A 19,130-nucleotide genomic window follows, 5' to 3' on the forward strand; every position below is an offset into this window, starting at 1 on the left:
CCGCCTGGGCGCACGCCCAGTGTGCGGTCAGGGTCCCCGCGGGGAGCATGCAGGAAGCAGTCAATACATGATCTTCAGCTTTCACATGTTTCTCTCCCCTTTCCTTCCACTCTCTCTAAAAATCCATTTTTTAATATCTTCAAAGATAAATAAAATAGCCCTGGCCAGTTTGGCTCAGTGGATAGAGCCTTGGCCCACAATACAGAAGGGTCCTGGGTTTGATTCTGGTCAAGGGCACGTAGGAGGCAATCAATCATGTGTCTCTCTCTCCCCCCCTCCCTTCCACTCTATAAAAATCAAAGGAAAAATATCTTCAGGCAAGGATTAACAAATAAATAAATAAAATAGGGTCCTCAGAGGAAATGCAAGTAAATGTCAAATGTTTCCAATTTATATACCATAAAATACAATTTTGAATGTTATAAGCAATTTCATGAAAACTTTAGAACATATTGAAAAAATGCATTATTTACTCAGAGAGGAGGAGAAACAGTCATAGACGTAGGGACAGATCCAACTAAGAAACTAATTAAAATACAGTAATATGGTTCAAGAAATATAATTATTATGCTTGTGTTATTAAACATTCAGATAATATATCTGCTTTAATATTTTTAAAGAGACTTAAAAACAATTTTAATGGAATCATTTTAAATGTCCAACAATAACATAAAACTAGTTTGTTGATCAGTAAGTAAATATGAAAAAAATCAGGTGATTTTAATTCTTTTTAACAGCTCTTATTCTCAAAAATAACTTGGTTGCCCAGCTGATGTGGGTCAGTGATTGAGCATCGACCCATGAACCCAGAGGTTGCACGTTGGCTTCCTGGACAGAGCACATGCCTGGGTTGCAGGTTCCATCCCCAGTAGGGGGCGTGCGGGAGGCAGCCGATCAATGATTCTCATCATTGATGTTTCTATCTCTCCCTCTCCCTTCCTCTCTGAAATCAATAAAGATATATTTTTTTAAAAATAATAACTCAGTTGACTAATTTGATTCTTAATTAAGCTCAGCCAAAGTCCAGATTGTATGGCAACATCTGAGAGTGGAAAGGATGCCTCTTGGGCTATGCCGAGAGCTGTGTCCTAACAGTTCAGAGAATGGGACAGAGTACAAGAGCAGAAAACCAGTGGGCCAGATAGGTAGGGTATCAGTTCCCAGCCACACTTCATCCAGAGCAGCCCAGCTTCTATCTTTGTCCACTGGATTTCCGTGTAAGCTCTAATGTGAAGAACTGGTTCTCTCGCTAAAAATAAGCTTGAAAAACACTGCTGTGGGCAGTGTCAGGGATGAATTTTAAGCAGGGGAGAAACATGATCAGGTTTGCATTTTTAAAAGTGACTTTGGCAACAAGGGAGGGTGGCCGCTGTGCAAAGTAAGCACTGGGATATGTGGGTTAGCACGTGCATAGAGGACTTAACTGTACTCAGGTTTAATGCCATGTCCTTGGCTTTTACAAAAGACCAAAAAAATCATGTTTCAAAGCCCGCATGTGAAGATCTGCACATTGAAGTGTGATTAGCATTCCATGAAAAGTTCTGTTTCTTCAGACAACCTAATTTTATTTCAATTACAAATCAACAAGAACTCTATTACATAATGTGGGGCGGTGGGGGGGGGGGGGGTTGATGTAGCGCTCTAGATGCTCAGAACTAAATTAAATGTTTGGCTGTAGCAACTAATTTTTTCTAAATACTTACAATACAAAAAGTTCTTCTACTTTTGTTTTGCCTTTTTTCCCTAAATTGTCACTTTGAATATCTTTTGGAAGTACTGCATCTAAATCATAAATAATATAATGATTGCTAACATTATATAGGGTTTACATATTCCAGACAATGTTCTAGATTCTTTGTATGTATATTAACTCATTAATCCTCACCAAAACTAAATATGGAACTCTCCCTGGCTTTGGGATTAGTGAATTTATTTATAATACACTGGAGACACCAAATAATATCTGTTTCCATTTATCACCAGTATAAACTTAACTAGTCATCAAAGCATTGAAATAGCCAATTTCAGAAAATAATTCCAATGAACTAAAAACTGAATCACCAGAAGTCACCTCCAAAATTTTCAACTCTCTCATATATAAAATAAGAATAAAAAATAATGATATATACTCTACCTGGTTTGGCTCAGTGGATAGAGCATTGGCCTGCAGACTGAAGGGTCCGGGTTAGATTCCCGTCAAGGGCACATGCCTGGGTTGCAGGCTCATCAGCTCAGGCAGACATTGATTCTTTTAAAATACAGTGCAGATCCTATTACTCCTCTGCTTAAAATTCTTTAAAATAGGCAGAATATTGACCCCTCAAAGTTGTTCTGATCCCTAGCACCTATGAATAAGTTCCCTTCCACTGCAAAATGGTCTTGGCAGATGTGGTTAAATTGAGGATTTTGAGATTTATTCAAGGGGAGATTACCCTTGGCTTTCCAGATGTAATCACAAGGGTCCTTAGAAGAGAGGCAGGAATGCAGAGTCAGAGATGTGACACACAAGGAGAGGGCTGAGTGGTGCATTGTTGGCAAAGGGCCAAACGATGCGGGCAACCTTCAAAAGGTGGGTAAGTCTGGGGACAGATTCTCCCCTAAAGACCCAAGAAGGAAAGCGGCCCTGCCATCACTTTGATTTTAGCCCCATGTTACAGGTTGAATTGGGTCTCCCCCCAAAATATGTTGGAGTCCTAATCCCCAGTACTTCAGAATATGACCTTATTTGGAGATAGTCTTTGTAGAGGTAATTAAGGTAAAATGATGTCATTAGGGTAGGTCCTATTTCAACATGACTGGTGTGTATACAAAAAGGGGACATTTGGGCACAGACATGCACACAACAGCAGGTGAAGATGAAGGCAGAGATCATGGTAGTACCTCAACAAACCAAGGAATCCCAGAGATCGCCAGCAAACCCCAGAAGCTAGGGGAGAGGCGTGGGACAGATTCTTACTCACAGCCCTTGGAAGGAGCCATGCCTGCCAACACCTTGATCTGACTTTTACCCTCCAGAAATGTGAGACAATAATTCTCTGTTTAAGTCACCCACTTGTGGTACTTTATGATGGCAGCCCTAGCCAACTAGTATATTCCATTAGAGCCATTTCGAGTGTCTGACCTCCAGCACCGTAAGACAATCAACTTGTGCTGCTCTAAGCCACTAAGTGAGTGGCAATTTGTTACAGCAAATGAAACTCTTATGTCTCCAAAGAATCCCCATCAGAAGCCCTAAAGTCAGAAGTTATCACCATAGCTTACAGTCTTCCGACCTGACTCTTCATCTCTGACTTAATCTCCCACTACTCTTCCCCTCACTTCCTCTGTCCCAGCCCTACAGGCACCCTTACTGTTCTTTGAACACCCTTACTCATCTACCCCAGGGCCTTTGCATTTGCTGCTTCCTCTGACTGAAATGCTCTTTATCCTCACATGCTGCCTAACTTCCTTCATATGTAACCTTGTCAGAGAGGCCTTCCTTCAGCATCCTATATGAAACAGCACTCTCTATCTCCTTCCTCTACTTTATGTTTGCAGGTACCACCATTTGACATGTTATAGACATTTGTTAATCTGTGGCCATCATCTCCCTTGCCCCTATGAGAACAGAAGCACCTAGAGAGCAGGAGTTGTTTGGTCCGCTCCTGTGTCCCCAAGGTCTACAACAGTGCCAGGCACATAGGAAGCACTCAATACATCTTTGTGGATTGAATGAATTCAAAATTGCTGCTATATTCTGCCTCTACAATTCTTTCCACTTAAACTGTTTCAGTATTTTTGTCTTTGAGCATGTAAACCATGAAACCATAGGTTCTGGGGCCACCAATCCAATACACTCACCCCATGTGGCCCTCGTCAAAATAAACCGGAAGGAGATGAGCTCACCTGGGAGGCAGCAGTACAGATTTCCTGCAGAATTTCAAAACCTTTCAAACCGGATAGTCCAGATCACAACAAGGCAGACCACGCCTGGCCAGGGAAACCAGTCAAGATGTAATGACAGTTCTGGACTTATAATTAACCTCAAAAGCCTAGCTGGGCAATTAAGCCTAGGTCTGGAACAAGATATTAAAATAGTGTAATGCAGTAAAATATTTTTCATCCAGTAATAAAAGGGGATAGGCTTTAGTTGTTTTTAAGAAATTCAAAGTTAATCATAGGTTTCAAAAGCTCTCCTGTTTCCAACTTTAAATTTTAACTAGGATGTAACTGTGGTTGTAAAAAAAAAGGGGGGGGCACTCTCATAATAAAAGTTATAATGTGGGTATACAGGCTGGAGAATTCCTCTTGAAATAAAACTCCCTCCTGATTCCATACTCTTATGATTTTTTCCCTTCAGTTTAGAAGTCCAGTCATGCTCCACATCTGAATATAGATGTGATTATAAGGGCTTTTGTCTTTATCTTTGTTTTACCCATAAAGTTATCATCCTTTGTTTATTTGGATCACCATGTCCATAGACTTAGGAGTTATAAAGCAAACATAAGCAAAGGAAGGGATGGATGTGTCTGTCTTGTTCTTAAGTTTAAATGAGTGTCTTCAGCTACTTTTCATTGCTGGACATACGTACATCGGCCCATCAATAGTATAGAACAGAGATGCTTCTAGATCCCTCAAATCCCCAGGTCCGTAACTGCCCTTGTGAGAGGAGGAATGTGTATGCCATCCTAGCTACTTTCAAGGAGGGAGAAGGGGCTAATCTGATTGGTCAGAATCCAAGATAATCAGTTGAACATGTTTACTAATATGTTTTGAATAGCCATTTGTCCTGTGCCAACCTTTAGCTCCTATTCCTTATCTACAGCAGGAATAGTCCCTGAGTCCGGGCTGCCCTGGGACCCAGAAATCTCACTCTTTTCCATCACATGCCTGGACTTGTTAGTCACCAATAAAAGTTTCTCTACCAGGAAGCCAGACAGAGGTGGTAAAAGACTCCGAACTGTGGGTGTAGGCCTGAGGGGGAGCTAAGAAGTCCCATGAAGGCCTCAAACATAAGCGAAGAGCTCTCTTCATGTACACCATGGGGTATTGGCCGAGTCTCCTCTCTCCCCAACCACTAGTGACCCCCTGTTTTCTATCTGCTATTGGCCTTTCTATTTCCCTCAAGCTTTTCTGAGTCCCTCTTGCCAAATACTAGTAAAACTCTGCTGTTTACTTCACTATCCTATATAATAAAAGGCTAATATGCAAATTGTCCCCTCGACCAGGAGTTCAACCAGGGGACAGGACTGGCCAGCCAACCACCCATGTCTCCTCCCCCCAGCTGGCCAGACCCCACCCATGCACAAATTCATGCACTGGGCCTCTGGTCTATCTATCTATATAAAATCCTAAGTAACCGAATGACCGAAGAACCAAATGACTGGTTGAATGGTTGCTATGACGTACACTGACCACCAGGGGAAAGACGCTCAATGTAGGAGTTGCCCCCTAGTGGTCAGAGTGCTCCCACAGTTGGAGCTTCGATCAGCTGACCAAAAGGCACCAGACACTGGGCTCACAGCTGGCAAGTGCAGCTGCGGCAGCACAAGCCTCTCCCACCTCCGCCGCAGCACTACCGCGTGGGGGCGGTGGCAGGTGCAGCAGGGCCGGAATGAGCAGGAGCGGTGCAGCACCTGGCCCAGGCTCGGGCTCCTCCATAGCCACCTGTCTCTTCGTGCACTACTAGACCCTTCGGGGGATGTCAGACTGCCAGTTTTGGGATCGGGCTGAAACTGGCTGCCCGACATCCCCTGAGGGGTCCCAGATTGCGAGAGGGTGCAGGCCAGGCTGAGGGACCCCACCGGTGCACAAATCCATGCATCAGGCCTCTAGTTTCATATAATTTCCCTACAGTATAAAAGAAAACATAAACTTAAATGATCCCTTGGGTTTCTTAATGGGCGTCAGAACACACAAAGCCATTGGCAGAGAAGTACCTGTTAATCCACTCTCCCAAATTTAAATGGCATGAAACTACATTACAGCAAAATTGCATGAGCCTGCAGGGCTGCTTGTGAGCAGTCAAAACTGTGTATGTGAGATGCAAGAATGGCAGTGTCCACCGTTTTATTTTTAATAATGTGAATTGCTCCCAGCTAATAGAGGCCACCCTCAGGTCCCTGCCACATAGCCCCATCCAGGAACAGTTCATATGAATGTATGCTTCATCAAATCCAGCAGGAGAGCCTCTCTGCTGCTTGGAATGTCTCTGACCTCTAGATTCTCTTTTAAAGAGCTCATGTGATTAGGTCAGATCATCCAGGATACTCTCCTTTTTGACTAACTCAAAATCAACTGATTAGGAAGCTTAATTATATCTACAAAAATCCCTTCACCTTTGGCATATAATATAACCTAATCATGGACAGCCACAACATCCATCATATTCACAGCTCCTGCCCACAGTCAAGGGGAGGGGATTACGTAGGGTGTATACATAAGGGACAGGAATCTTGGGGCCACCTTAGAATTCTGCCAAACCAATCTAAAATCAAAGACTGCAATTATAGGACAGAATTCACAGATTTACTTTTTCTGTAATGGTATAAAAAATTACATCATTTTAAAATGAAGATAGAAACTGAGAAATAGCCTGGCCAGTGTGGCTCACTGGTTGAGCGTGGATCTATGAACCAGGATTTCACGATTTGATTCCTGGTCAGGGCACATGCCCAGGTTGTGGGCTCAATCCCTAGTAGGGAGCATGCAGGAGGCAGCTGATCAGTGATTCTCCAATGATTCTCTCTCATCATTGATGTTTCTATCTCTCCTTCTCCTTTCCTCTCCTAAATCAATATCATATATATATATTGATTTTTAGAGAGAGAGGAAGGGAGAGAGATAGAAAGATAGAAATATCCATGAGACAGAAACATCATGGATTGGCTGCCTCCTGCAAAGCTAAATTCAACAAGAGCTTGGGGTGCAGGTAAGACAACTGGATGACTTGATGGGTTCTAACTGTATTGAAAGTGGTTCTACAGTTCTAGAGTGATAGATACAAATAAATCTAAACAGCAGGAACTAAGAGATTATTAAATCCAAGGAAAACCGAAGTTGGTCAGAAAATGAGTGTAGGTCTGAGGAACAACAGCTGTGTGTGAAGCCTCCCCCCACCAGCCAGAGGAGCCACCACAACTGTGAACAGCACCCACCACAGGAGCTGCTACCAACTGAGGAGCAGCTGCTACCACAACCGCCCAAGGAGCAACCGCAGCCCGAGGAGTCACTGCCACCCAAGGAGCAGCCACTGAACGACTCAACATCTAGATATGGCGGTATGATCAAACATGGATAGACAAAGAAACCCCCAAAGGAAATAAAAGGAGGACTCGCCAGAAAAGTAGCTAAGTGATACAGAGGCATGCAACATGACAGAAAAAGAATTCAGATTAAGGGTCCTAGAGTGCATAAACCAGATGGAGGAAAAAATCAACATCTTATGCAAGAAGCAAAAAGAAACAGATGAAAAAAATCAATAAATTATGTAAGAACCAAGAAGAAATGAAGAGTGATATAGCTGCAATAAAAAACACCATTGAAAGTTTCAACAGTAGACTAGGAGAAGCAGAGGACCGAATTAGTGAATTAGAAGACAGGGAAACAAAACACACACAAACTGAACAGCAATTGGAGAAAAAAATTAAAAGACAGGAGGCGAGCCTAAGGGAGCTATGGGACAACATGAAACAAAACAACATACGAATAATAGGGGTGCCAGAACAACAGAAAGAGGAACAAGGGTTAGAAAACCTAATTGAAGAAATAATGTCAGAAAACTTCCCAGAGGTGGGGAAGAAAAAAATCACACAAGCACAGAGAGTCCCAAACAAGGTGAACCCGAAAAGACCCACACCAAGACACATCATAATTACCATGGCAAATGTTCAGGACAAAGAGAGAATCTTACAGGCTGCAAGAGAGAGACGGAAAGTTATATTCAAGGGATCTCCCATTATATTATCAAATGATTTCTCAACAGAAACACATCATGCCAGAAAATAATGGACAGAAATTTACAAAGTGATGCAAAGCAAAGGACTGAATCCAAGAATACTCTATCCAGCTAGGCTATCATTCAAAATTGAAGGGGAAATAAGAAGCTTCACAGACAAAAAAAGGCTAAGGGAATTTATCACCACCAAGCCAGCAATGCAAGAAATGCTAAAGGGACTGGTATAAAAAGAAGATATAAAAAGCTCAGAAAGAAAACAGCCACACACAAAAAGAAATGGCTACAAACAACTATCTTTCAATAATAACTTTAAATGTAAACAGACTAAATGCTCCAACCAAAAGATATCGAGTGGCTGAATGGATAAAAAAACATGACCCATACATTTGCTGTCTACAAGAGACGCACCTCAGAAGAAGGGACTCACACAGACTGAAAGTGAAGGGATGGAAAAATATCTTTCAGGCAAATGGAAATGAAAAAAAAGCTGGGGTAGCAATACTTATATCGGACAAAATAGACCTCAAAGTGAAGGCCATAACAAGAGATAAGGAAGGCCACTTCATAATACTAAAGGGATCAATTCAACAAGAAAATATAACCCTGATAAACATATATGCACCAAATGCAGGAGCACCCAAATACATAAAAAAAAAACTCCTGGAAGATATCAAAGGAGAGATCGACAACAATACAATCATAGTAGGGGACTATAATATACCACTGACATCACTGGATAAATCCTCTAGACAAACAATCAGCAAAGAAACAGCAATCCTAAATGACTCACTAGATCGGATGGACTTAATTGACATCTTCAGAACACTTCACCCCAAAGCCACGGAATATACATTCTTCTCAAGGGCTCATGGGACATATTCAAAAATAGACCACCTATTGGGTCACAAACAAAGTCTCCCCAAATTCAAGAATATTGAAATCATACCAAGCATCTTCTCAGACCATGATGGCATAATATTAGAAATAAACTACAATAAAAACAACCCAAAATACTCAAACACTTGGAAGCTGAATAGCATGTTATTAAATATTGTTTGGGTTACCAATGAGATCAAAGAAGAAATTAAAAACATCCTGGAAACTAATGACAATGAAAACACAACAGTCCAAAACCTATGGGACACAATGAAAGCAGTCCTGAGAGGGAAGTTTATAGCTCTACAGGCCTATCTCAACAAACAAGAAAAAATGATAGTAAATCATCTCACTGTACAACTCAAAGAATTAGAAAGAGAGCAATAAGAAAAGCCCAGGGTGAGCAGAAGGAAGGAGATAATAAAGATTAGAGCAGAAATAGATGGCATAGAGACCAAAAAACAATACATAAAATCAATGAAACCAAGAGCTGGTTCTTTGAAAGGATAAACAAGATTGATGAACCTCTAGCCAGGCTCACCAAGAAGCAAAGAGAGAGGACCCAAATAAACAAAATCAGAAATGATAGAGGCAAAATAACAACAGACCCCACAGAAATACAAATGATTGTTAAACAATACTATGGACAACTCTACTCCAACAAACTAGACAACCTGGAGGAAAGGACATATTCCTAGAAAAATACATTCCAAAACTCAATCAGGAAGAATCTAAAAATCTCAACAGGCCAATAACTATGGAAGAAATTGAAGCAGTCATCAAAAAGCTTCCATCAAACAAAAGCCCAGGACCAGACGACTTCACAGGGGAGTTTTACCAAACATTCAAGGAAGAACTAAAACCTATCCTCCTCAGACTACTACAAAAAATTCAAGAGGAAGGAACACTTCCAAGCTCATTCTATGAAGCTAGCATCACCCTAATACCAAAACCAGGTAAAGACAACACAATGAAAGAGAATTACAGGCCAATATCCCTCATGAACATAGATGCCAAAATCCTCAACAAAATCTTAGCAAATCGGATCCAGCAGTACATCAGAAAGATCATGACCAAGTAGGATTTATCCCAGGGATGCAAGGATGGTACAATATCCGAAAATCAATAAACGTGATACATCACATAAACAAATTGAAAGAAAAAAACCGCAGTCATATCAATTGGTGCAGAAAAAGCATTTGACAAAATCCAACACTCATTTTTGATAAAAACTCTCAGCAAGGTTGGAATAGAAGGGTCATACCTCAACATAATAAAAGCCATATATGACAAACCCACAGCTAACATCATACTCAATGGACAAAAACTAACACCATTTCCCCTAAGAACAGGAACAAGACAGGGATGTCCACTCTCACCACTCCTGTTCAACATAGTACTGGAAGTATTAGCCATTGCAATTAGACAAGAAGAAGAAATAAAAGGCATCCAAATTGGAAAAGAGGAAGTAAAACTGTCCTTATTTGCAGACGACATGATATTATACATAAAAAACCCTAAAGACTTCATCAAAAAACTATTAGACTTAATAAATGAATTCAGCAATGTAGCAGGATACAAAATTAACACCAAGAAATCTATGGCATTTCTATACACCAATAGTGAACTTACAGAAAGAGAGACTAAAAAAACAATCTCATTTACCATCGCACCAAAAAAATTAAGCTACCTAGGAATAAACTTAACTAAGGAGGTAAAAGGCCTCTACTCAGAAAACTAGTTGAAAAAAGAGATAGAGGAAGATATAAACAGATGGAAGAACATACCATGTTCTTGGATTGGTAGAATCAACATCATTAAAATGTCCATACTACCCAAAGCAATCTATAAGTTCAACGCACTTCCCATTAAAATACCAACGGCATATTTCACAGGCCTAGAACGAACTCTCCAAAAATTCATCTGGAATAAAAAAAGACCCCGAATAGCTGCAGCGATCCTGAGAAAGAACAAAGTAGGTGGGATCTCAATACCAGATATCAAGCTGTATTACAAAGCCACTGTTCTCAAAACTGCCTGTTATTGGCACAAGAACAGACATATAGATCAATGGAATAGAATAGAGAGCCCAGAAATCGGCCCGAACCAGTATGCTCAATTAATATTTGACAAAGAAGGCAAAAACATACAATGGAGTCAAGATAGTCTCTTCAATAAATGATGTTGGGAAAATTGGACGGATACATGCAAGAAAATGAAACTAGATCACCAACTTACACCATACACAAAAATAAACTCAAAATGGATAAAGGACTTAAATGTATGATGGGAAACCATAAAAATACTAGAAGAATCCAAAGGCAACAAAATCTCAGACATATGCCGAAGCAATTTCTTCACCAATACAGCTCCTAGAGCATTGAAAACTAAAGAGAAAATAAACAAATGGGACTACATCAAAATAAAAAGCTTCTGCACAGCAAAAGAAACCATCAACAAAACAACAAGAAAGCCCACTGCATGGGAAAACATATTTGCCAATGTTATATCTGATAAATTAGGCCTAATCTCCAAAATTTATAGGGAACTCATACAACTTAACAAAAGGAAGATAAACAATCCAATCAAAAAATGGGCAAAGGACCTAAATAGACACCTTTCAAAAGAGGACATTCAGAAAGCCAAGAGACATATGAAAACTTGCTCAAAGTCACTAATCATCTGAGAGATGCAAATTGAAACAACAATGAGGTACCATCTCACACCTGTCAGAATGGCTATCATCAACAAATCCACAAATGACAAGTGCTGGAGAGGATGTGGAGAAAAAGGAACACTCGTGCACTGCTGGTGGGAATGCAGACTGGTGCAGCCACTATGGAAGACAGTATGGAGTTTCCTCAAAAAACTAAAAATGGAACTCCCATTTGACCCTGTGATCTCACTTCTAGGAATATATCCCAAGAAACCAGAAACACCAATCAGAAATGATATATGCACCCATATGTTCATAGCAGCACAATTCACCATAGCTAAGATCTGGAAACAGCGCAAGTGCCCATCAGTAGATGAATGGATTAGAAAACAGTGGTACATATACATGATGGAATACTATGCTGCTGTAAAAAAGAAGGAACTCTTACCATTTGCAACGGCATGGATGGAACTGGAGAGCATTATGCTAAATGAAATAAGCCTGTCAATGAAGGAAAAACACCAAATGATCTCTCTCACTCATGGATAATAAAGAACATTATAAACTTATGAACAAAAATAGATACAGAGGCAGAGCTGCCTCGAACAGACTGTCAAACTACAGCGGGAAAGCCAGGGAGGGTTGAGGGGCGGGAGGGACGGGGGAGGGGGGGGTAAGAGATCAACCAGAGGACTTGTATGCATGTATATAAGCATAACCAATGGACATAAGACACTGGGGGATAAGGGAGGCCAGGGGATTGTTAAGGGCGGGAAAAAAAGGAGACATATGTAATACTCTTTGTAATACTTTAAGCAATAAAACAATTTAAAAAATTAAAAATTAATAAAATATTTTAAAAAAGAAAAGAAAATGAGTGTAACCAAAGAGCACTTTGGGGTTCAGAAGTCAATGTATTTACATATGATAGCAAAAATAAACACAGATCGTTAATTCAACCAAAGTTGTGATGTAACGCTTTTGGGAAAGACACAATGGGAAGGAAAGTGAGAGAAAGGGGTAGCCTAAAATTGCTAAATCCACATTTTTTTCTAATAAGAAGTTGATAAAGAATGACTAAAATTGGATAATCAGAAAATTGCAGTTTATGCACATTAATGAGAAATCTGGAAGAAAATATTAGAAGAAAGAGATAAAGGTGGTGAAAGTTATTGCCTCTGGAGATTCAGGGGTGGACATAGGTGACTTCTAATGTTTTCTCTCCAAATCCCTACAGACCTGACTGTATGTCCCACAAACACATCAAGTGTGTTTATATGCAAAACTGCCCCTGCGTTCTCCTCCAAGACACTACCATTCATCTCTTTATTCATGCTTGAAACTTGAGATTCAGCCTCAAAAGCAATGCTGACCCATTTTCCCCTATAAGGCACTGGGTCTCAGAAAGGCCACCTTCTAAATAGTTCTCACGTATGTCCTCCCATCTCGAGGACTACTAACATAATTCTAGTTTGGGCTCTTGTCATTTTTCTAAGACTTTTTTTTAAGCAGTTTTAGTTTCACAGCAAAAGTGAGAGGAAGGTACAGACATTCCCCATGTACTGCCTACCCCCACACATGCATAGCCTCCCTTGTTATCAACATTGTCCACCAAAGTGGTACATTTTTCACAAGTAATGAACCTATACTGACACATCATCATCACCCTAAGTCCATAGTTTATGTTGGGGTTCACTCAGTGTTGTACATTCTAGAGGGTTGGACATATGTCTGATGACACCTATTCATCAATATCTATATACTAGAGGCCTGGTGCACAAAAATTTGTGCACTGGGGGAGGGAGAGCCCTTAGCCTGGCCAGTGCCCTCTCGCAGTCTGAGACCCCTCAGGGGATGACCACCTGCTGACTTAGGCCTGCTCCCTGAGGGATTGGGCCTAAGCTGGCAATCAGACATCCCTCTGGCAGCCTGGGAGCTCTTGAGGGATGCCCACTTGCCACCAGGGAGCAGACCTAAGCTGCAGTCAGACATCCTTAGCGCTGCTGAGGAGGCAGGAGAGGCTCCCGCCACCACTGCTGTGCTGGCAGCCATCAGCCTGGCTTGTGGCTGAGCAGAGCTCCTCCTGTGGGAGCGCACTGACCACCAGGGGGCAGCTCCTGCATTAAGCATCTGCCCCCTGGTGGTCAGTGTGTGTCATAGTAACCAGTCATTCCCAGTTGTTCTGCTGTTAGGATCAGTTTGCATATTACCCTTTTATTATATAGGATAGAGGCCTGGTGCATGGGTGGGGGCCGGCTGGTTTGCCCTGAAGGGTGTCCCGGATCAGGGTGGGGGTCCCGCTGGGGTGCCTGGCCAGCCTGGGTGAAGGTCTGGTGGCTGTTTGCAGGGTGGTCACACCCCCTTTAGGGTGGGGGTCCCCACTGGGGTGCCTGGCCAGTCTGAGTGAGGGGCTGAGGGCCGTTTTCAGGCTGGCCAAGCCCGTCTGCAATGGAAGCTCCCAGCCTCTCCTTTTTTTCTTTTTCTTTTTTTTATTCTGGGATTTATTTACCTTCTATAATTGCAACTTTGTTGCTTTTGAGTGTAGCTCAGAGCAGGCCGTGGCAGGGGGGAAGCTTGGCTTCCTCCATCACTGGAGCAAGCAAGCCTCCTATTCGCTCCAGCTCCGTGGCTGCCGGCCACCATCTTGGTTGGGTTAATTTGCATATAGTTGCTCTGATTGGCCGGTGGGCGTGGCTTAAGGAGTAGCAAAGGTACGGTCAATTTGCATGTTTGTATTTTAATAGTGTAGATATAAAAGCCAAGTGATTGGAACGCCAGAACAACCAGAATGACTGGAACGACTAGAATGACTGGTTGCTTTGATGCGCACTGTGGCCCTGATAGCCCCCTTCCACCCCGATTGGGGGCAAGGCTGGCCAGCCAACCGCCTGTGGCCCCTCCCTCCGGCTGGCCAGGCCCTGATTGGCCCCAATCAGGGCTGGCTGGACCCCACCCGTGCATGAATTTGTGCACCAGGCCTCTAGTGGTATTTTAAAGAGTATTTTCACTGCCCTAAAAATCCTCTGTGCTCTCTCTCTCTGTTCATCACTTCTCACACAGCACAACCCCTGGCAAACACCAATATTATTCCTGTCTAAATAATTTTGTCTTTTCCAGAATACCATGCAGTTGTAATCATACTTTTGTAAATACACTTTTCAGATTGGCTTCTTTCACTTACTAATATGCATTTAAGGATCCTCTGTGGCTTTTCATGGCTTTATAGCTCCTTTATTTTGAGCACTGAATAATATTCCATTGCCTGCATGTGCCACAGTTTATTTATCCATTCACCTACTAAAGGACATCTTGGTTGCTTACAAGTTTTAGCAACTATGAATAAAGCTGCTATAAATATCCACATGCTGGTTTTTTGTGAGGTCATAACTTTTCAGCTCTTTTGGGTAAATACCAAAGAACATACTTGCTAGATCTTATGTTAAGGCTTGTTAATTTTGTAAGAAACTACCTGACTATCTTCCAACGTGTTTGTACATTTTGCATTCCCAACAGCAATGAACGAGAGTTCCTATTGCCCCAGATTCTCACTAGAGAATAGAGTTCCTATTGCCCCAGATTCTCACCAGCATTTGGTGTTATCAGTGTTCTGGATTTTGGCCAAATAGTTGTACAGTGGTATCTCACTGTTTTACTTTGCATTTCCCTGATGACATTTGATGTGGAGCATCTTTTCATGTGCCTATTTTCCATCTGTACGTCTTTAATGTGATGCTTATTATGGTCTTTGGCCAATTTTAAAAATCAAGTTGTTTAATTTCCCAAGGTACACATTTGTAGGATGGTGGGTTTTTCTCTGAACACTTTAAATATTTTACTCCACTGTCCTCTTGCTTTCATGAATTGAGTAGAATTCGATATATTTCTTACCTTTGTTCCTGGTAAGGTGTTGTTTCCTCTGGTTTTCTTCAGGATTTTTTCTTTATTTTTTATTTAATTTAATTTGGAAATGACATGCCTATTTAGTTTGAAAATGATATGCCTAGGTATAGTCTTATTTCTTTGTTTTTGCTTTTTTATTTATGGTGCTTGGTGATTTAGATCTTCCTGGAACTGTAGTTTGGTGGTCTAATTTGGGGGAAATTCTCAGTCATTATTGTTCAAATATTTCTCCTGTTCCTTCTCTCCCTCTCTTTTCCTTGCAGTATTCCCACAAGAGAATGCATATGTTATACCTTTTCTGGTTGTCTCACAGACCGTGGGTATTTTGTTCTCTTGGCTTTTAATTTTGGGAAGTTTCCATCCAGAGATTCTCAAGCTCAGAGATTCTTTCCTCAGCTGAATCCAGTCTAGTAATAAGCCCATCAAAGTCATTCTTCATTTCTGTTACCGTGTTTTTGGTTCTTTCTTAGGATTTCCCTCTCTGCTTACATTGCCCATTTCTTCTTGCAAGCTCTCTACTCTATCCATTAGAGCTCCTAACATATTAATCACAGTTGTTTTAAATTCCCTGTCTGGTAATTCAAACTTGTCTGGTTCTGATGTTTGCTCTGTCGCTTCAAGTTGTGTTTTTTTGCCTTGTGGTATGTCTTGTGAGTTTTTCTTGCTAGTGAGCATGATGGACCAGGTCGATTGAACTGCTGTAAGCAGGCCTGTAGCAAGGTAGCTGTGCTGGGGAGGGAGGGCTCTGCAGCCCTGGGGTGAGGCCTCAGTCTCAGTGAGCCTGTACCTCTGGACCAAGCATGTCAAACTCAAAGGCTAACGTGGGCCAAATAAACCAGGTTTAAGTTTATGTGGGCCACAAAAAAACAAAAACTTCAATTTTCATAGAAATGTAGGTTTATTTTGATAGAGACATGCTGAATACAAAGGGCTGAAATAAATGAGTCATCATTAACATAAAATAATAGGACATTTTAATAAAAATTAATATTTTTTCTTGAACATTAACTTACCAGACACTGAATAACTGCACAAATTAATAAGCGTAACACAAATAAACCTATTTTTCTTGTTCTCTGAAAGCGAATTATTCCCTGCTGGGCACACCAAACAAGTCAGTCCAAGACTAATGACGTGGCCATAGGCTGCTAAAATATTCACTGCTAGTATTAGTGGAGAGAAATGGTGCGCCTGTGAGTAAGGCGCGTAAGGGAAATGAATGCAACACGATTAAAGTAATCAGTCATTAGCGAACGTTGTAGTTCATTATTAATAATTATGTGTAACAGGATATTGTAAGAATTAAGTTATGAAATTTTTATTAAAACTTTTCTTAGATACCGTTATATTGGCTGGGCCACAAAAATATTCATTGTGAGCCGAGAGTTTGACATGCTTGCTCTGGACCCTGAACCTCACAAGTGCTTCTTAGTTCCTCTCCCCCTCAGGCAGGACAGGATGGCTAGATGGAGCTAAACTTCAGTGTTTCCTTCCCCCAGGACACTTAGGCTCTGATAACACCCAGCAGGTGAGGCCCTGGGTAATTAGTTTCCCCTGAGGGCAAATCTTATTAAGAACAAGTGCCTGAAGAGCTTCCAAATGTCTCTGTCGCCTCACCCTGCTGGAAGCATGAGGAGATTCTTCTCCCATATTTACTGTGAGCTCCTGGAGGTAAAACTCACAAAATTGTGGGGTCCTCTTTATAACTGAGTCCTCCTGAAGTTTTTAACTCTCAGCCAGTCCACACTGACTGAGCCTCCAGCAATTCATCAATTTCAGCTCAGGTGTTAGGTCGAAAGGGGATCCAGGAGCTGATGCATGCCTCTGCCAGGCAGATGGCGACGCAGATACTGGGCCCTTCCTAGAATCCATAACAGGCCAGTGCACCAGGCAAATGGTGATGCAGGTAACAGTCCCGCCCTGGAATTCCTAACAGGTCAGCTACCAGGCAGATGACGACACCTGGAAACTGTGACGACCCCCACAGTGGGAACTCCCACAGCTCATGCTCCCCCGCCCTCACTGAACAGCTGTATAAAAAAAGCGCCCCCCTCCCTGTTGGTGCGGATCCACGTGGGTCGCCCGGGGACACAGAATAAAGCCTTTCCTTTCTTTCTTTTCTGATTAACTTGACTCTCTCTATTTCCTACACCGCCTCCTGAGCCACCTAGCCTAACATCAGGTTTCCTACTCCAGCGCTGGTTCCCAGGCGGTTTCCACTAGTCCCTGCTCCGGTAAGTTGTGACACCCTGTGTGTGCCTGACTGTCGCAGCAACCCTAGGGGCTAGTTTGCCCTGTGTCCTCCCCTCTCTGGCAGTTCCCAGAAGAGCTGTTGGTTCTTCAGTGTGCTTCACTTTTTCCTTGTCAGCTTTCATCTGGTCTACTAAAATCAATCCTGACCGGATGCCCTTTCTCCCCTATTGTCTCTTTCCTCTCTTTCCACATTCTGCCATTTAGCTTTTCTTTTAGTCCTCCATGCCCCTGTATAGGCTATTTTCATTTTCATTACTTCCATTTTCTACCTGACAACATTTTATTGTATGAGTTAAGATCTTAGTGGTTACAAATGGGAGAAAAGACAACTCAAGCTGGCTTAAGGAAATTGATTGACTCATGGAGCTGAATTTCCAAGGTAAGCTGGCTTTGGGACTAACTTGATTCATGGATCAAAATGTGTCACTGAGACTATTTTTCTCTCTCTCTGCTTATCCCCTGCTTTTTGACATGTGTTGATTTCATTCTCAGTGTTATTGCAGTGGCAAGTGGCCATGATATTTCCAGCCGCATATTGTTGAGGTTCAAGTCCAGCTAGGATGAGAGGAGGCAGGCATACCTCAGAGCTACTGTTACCGATTGGGATTGCCAGCTGAGTAACCTTCTCCTCAACGCAGAAAAGATTTTAAGGTCAACGAAAATGAAAGTAAAGCAGGCAAGCATTTATTGACCACAGCAAAAATATAGTTAGGAGAGGGAAACAAGGAAGGGCATAGAAGAAGCAACAGGTGCCCAGGCTGGGCTGCCTTGGCTCACTGGGAAATCAGAGAACAGGGGGCCTTGGAGACAGGATCGGGGTTAGCCCCGGCCAAGCTGCCTCTGCCCATGACTCGCCTGGGTGCTAGTCTCCTGAAGCCCCATAGACGTTGGGGGATATGTGCCTGTGGTGGAATGGTACAGGTGTGCTCCTTATAGGGAGAGTGTGAGCTGGGTCCTTTGTCCTGAGCATATTTCTCTACTTATAGGTGGAAATCTTAGGGGAGATACCAGGGGAGGGTCTTAATAGAATATTCATCAGCTTTCCAGGTGTGCTCTTTCAGGGCCATCACCTCTACTGGTTGGTCGTTGCCAGGGAAGGGGTCATTAGTAAATGCAGCTGATCCTGAAGCAGCCATGGATTACTTGTCTGGTTTTGCTGCTTTTTCTGGGCCTGGAGCTGAAATACAACTGAGGCCTCGATGCTAGCTTTAGGGAGGAAAAGGTCAAGGTATCTAAACCGTCTGACCAGTGATATGAAAGATTAGGGGTCCAAACTGGCTGGTCTGCTAGCTACTGGGTTGCCCATAGATAGGCGGTCTGAAGGCAGTGTTGGCACGACCCCTGTCCAGGACCCCAGGACAGGCCCCACCCCAGCCGCTCATGTCTAACTCCCTACCTAACAATCTGGTGGGTTCAGTTCCAGACCACCACAGTAAAGCAGGGATCACAATAAAGTGAGTCATAAGTCTTTTTGCTGGTGGAGAGTCTTGTAAAAAAAAAAAAGCAACA

The sequence above is a fragment of the Myotis myotis genome, unplaced genomic scaffold (assembly GCF_014108235.1).
Source record: "Myotis myotis isolate mMyoMyo1 unplaced genomic scaffold, mMyoMyo1.p scaffold_m19_p_3, whole genome shotgun sequence".
In the NCBI taxonomy this organism is placed as follows: domain Eukaryota; kingdom Metazoa; phylum Chordata; class Mammalia; order Chiroptera; family Vespertilionidae; genus Myotis; species Myotis myotis.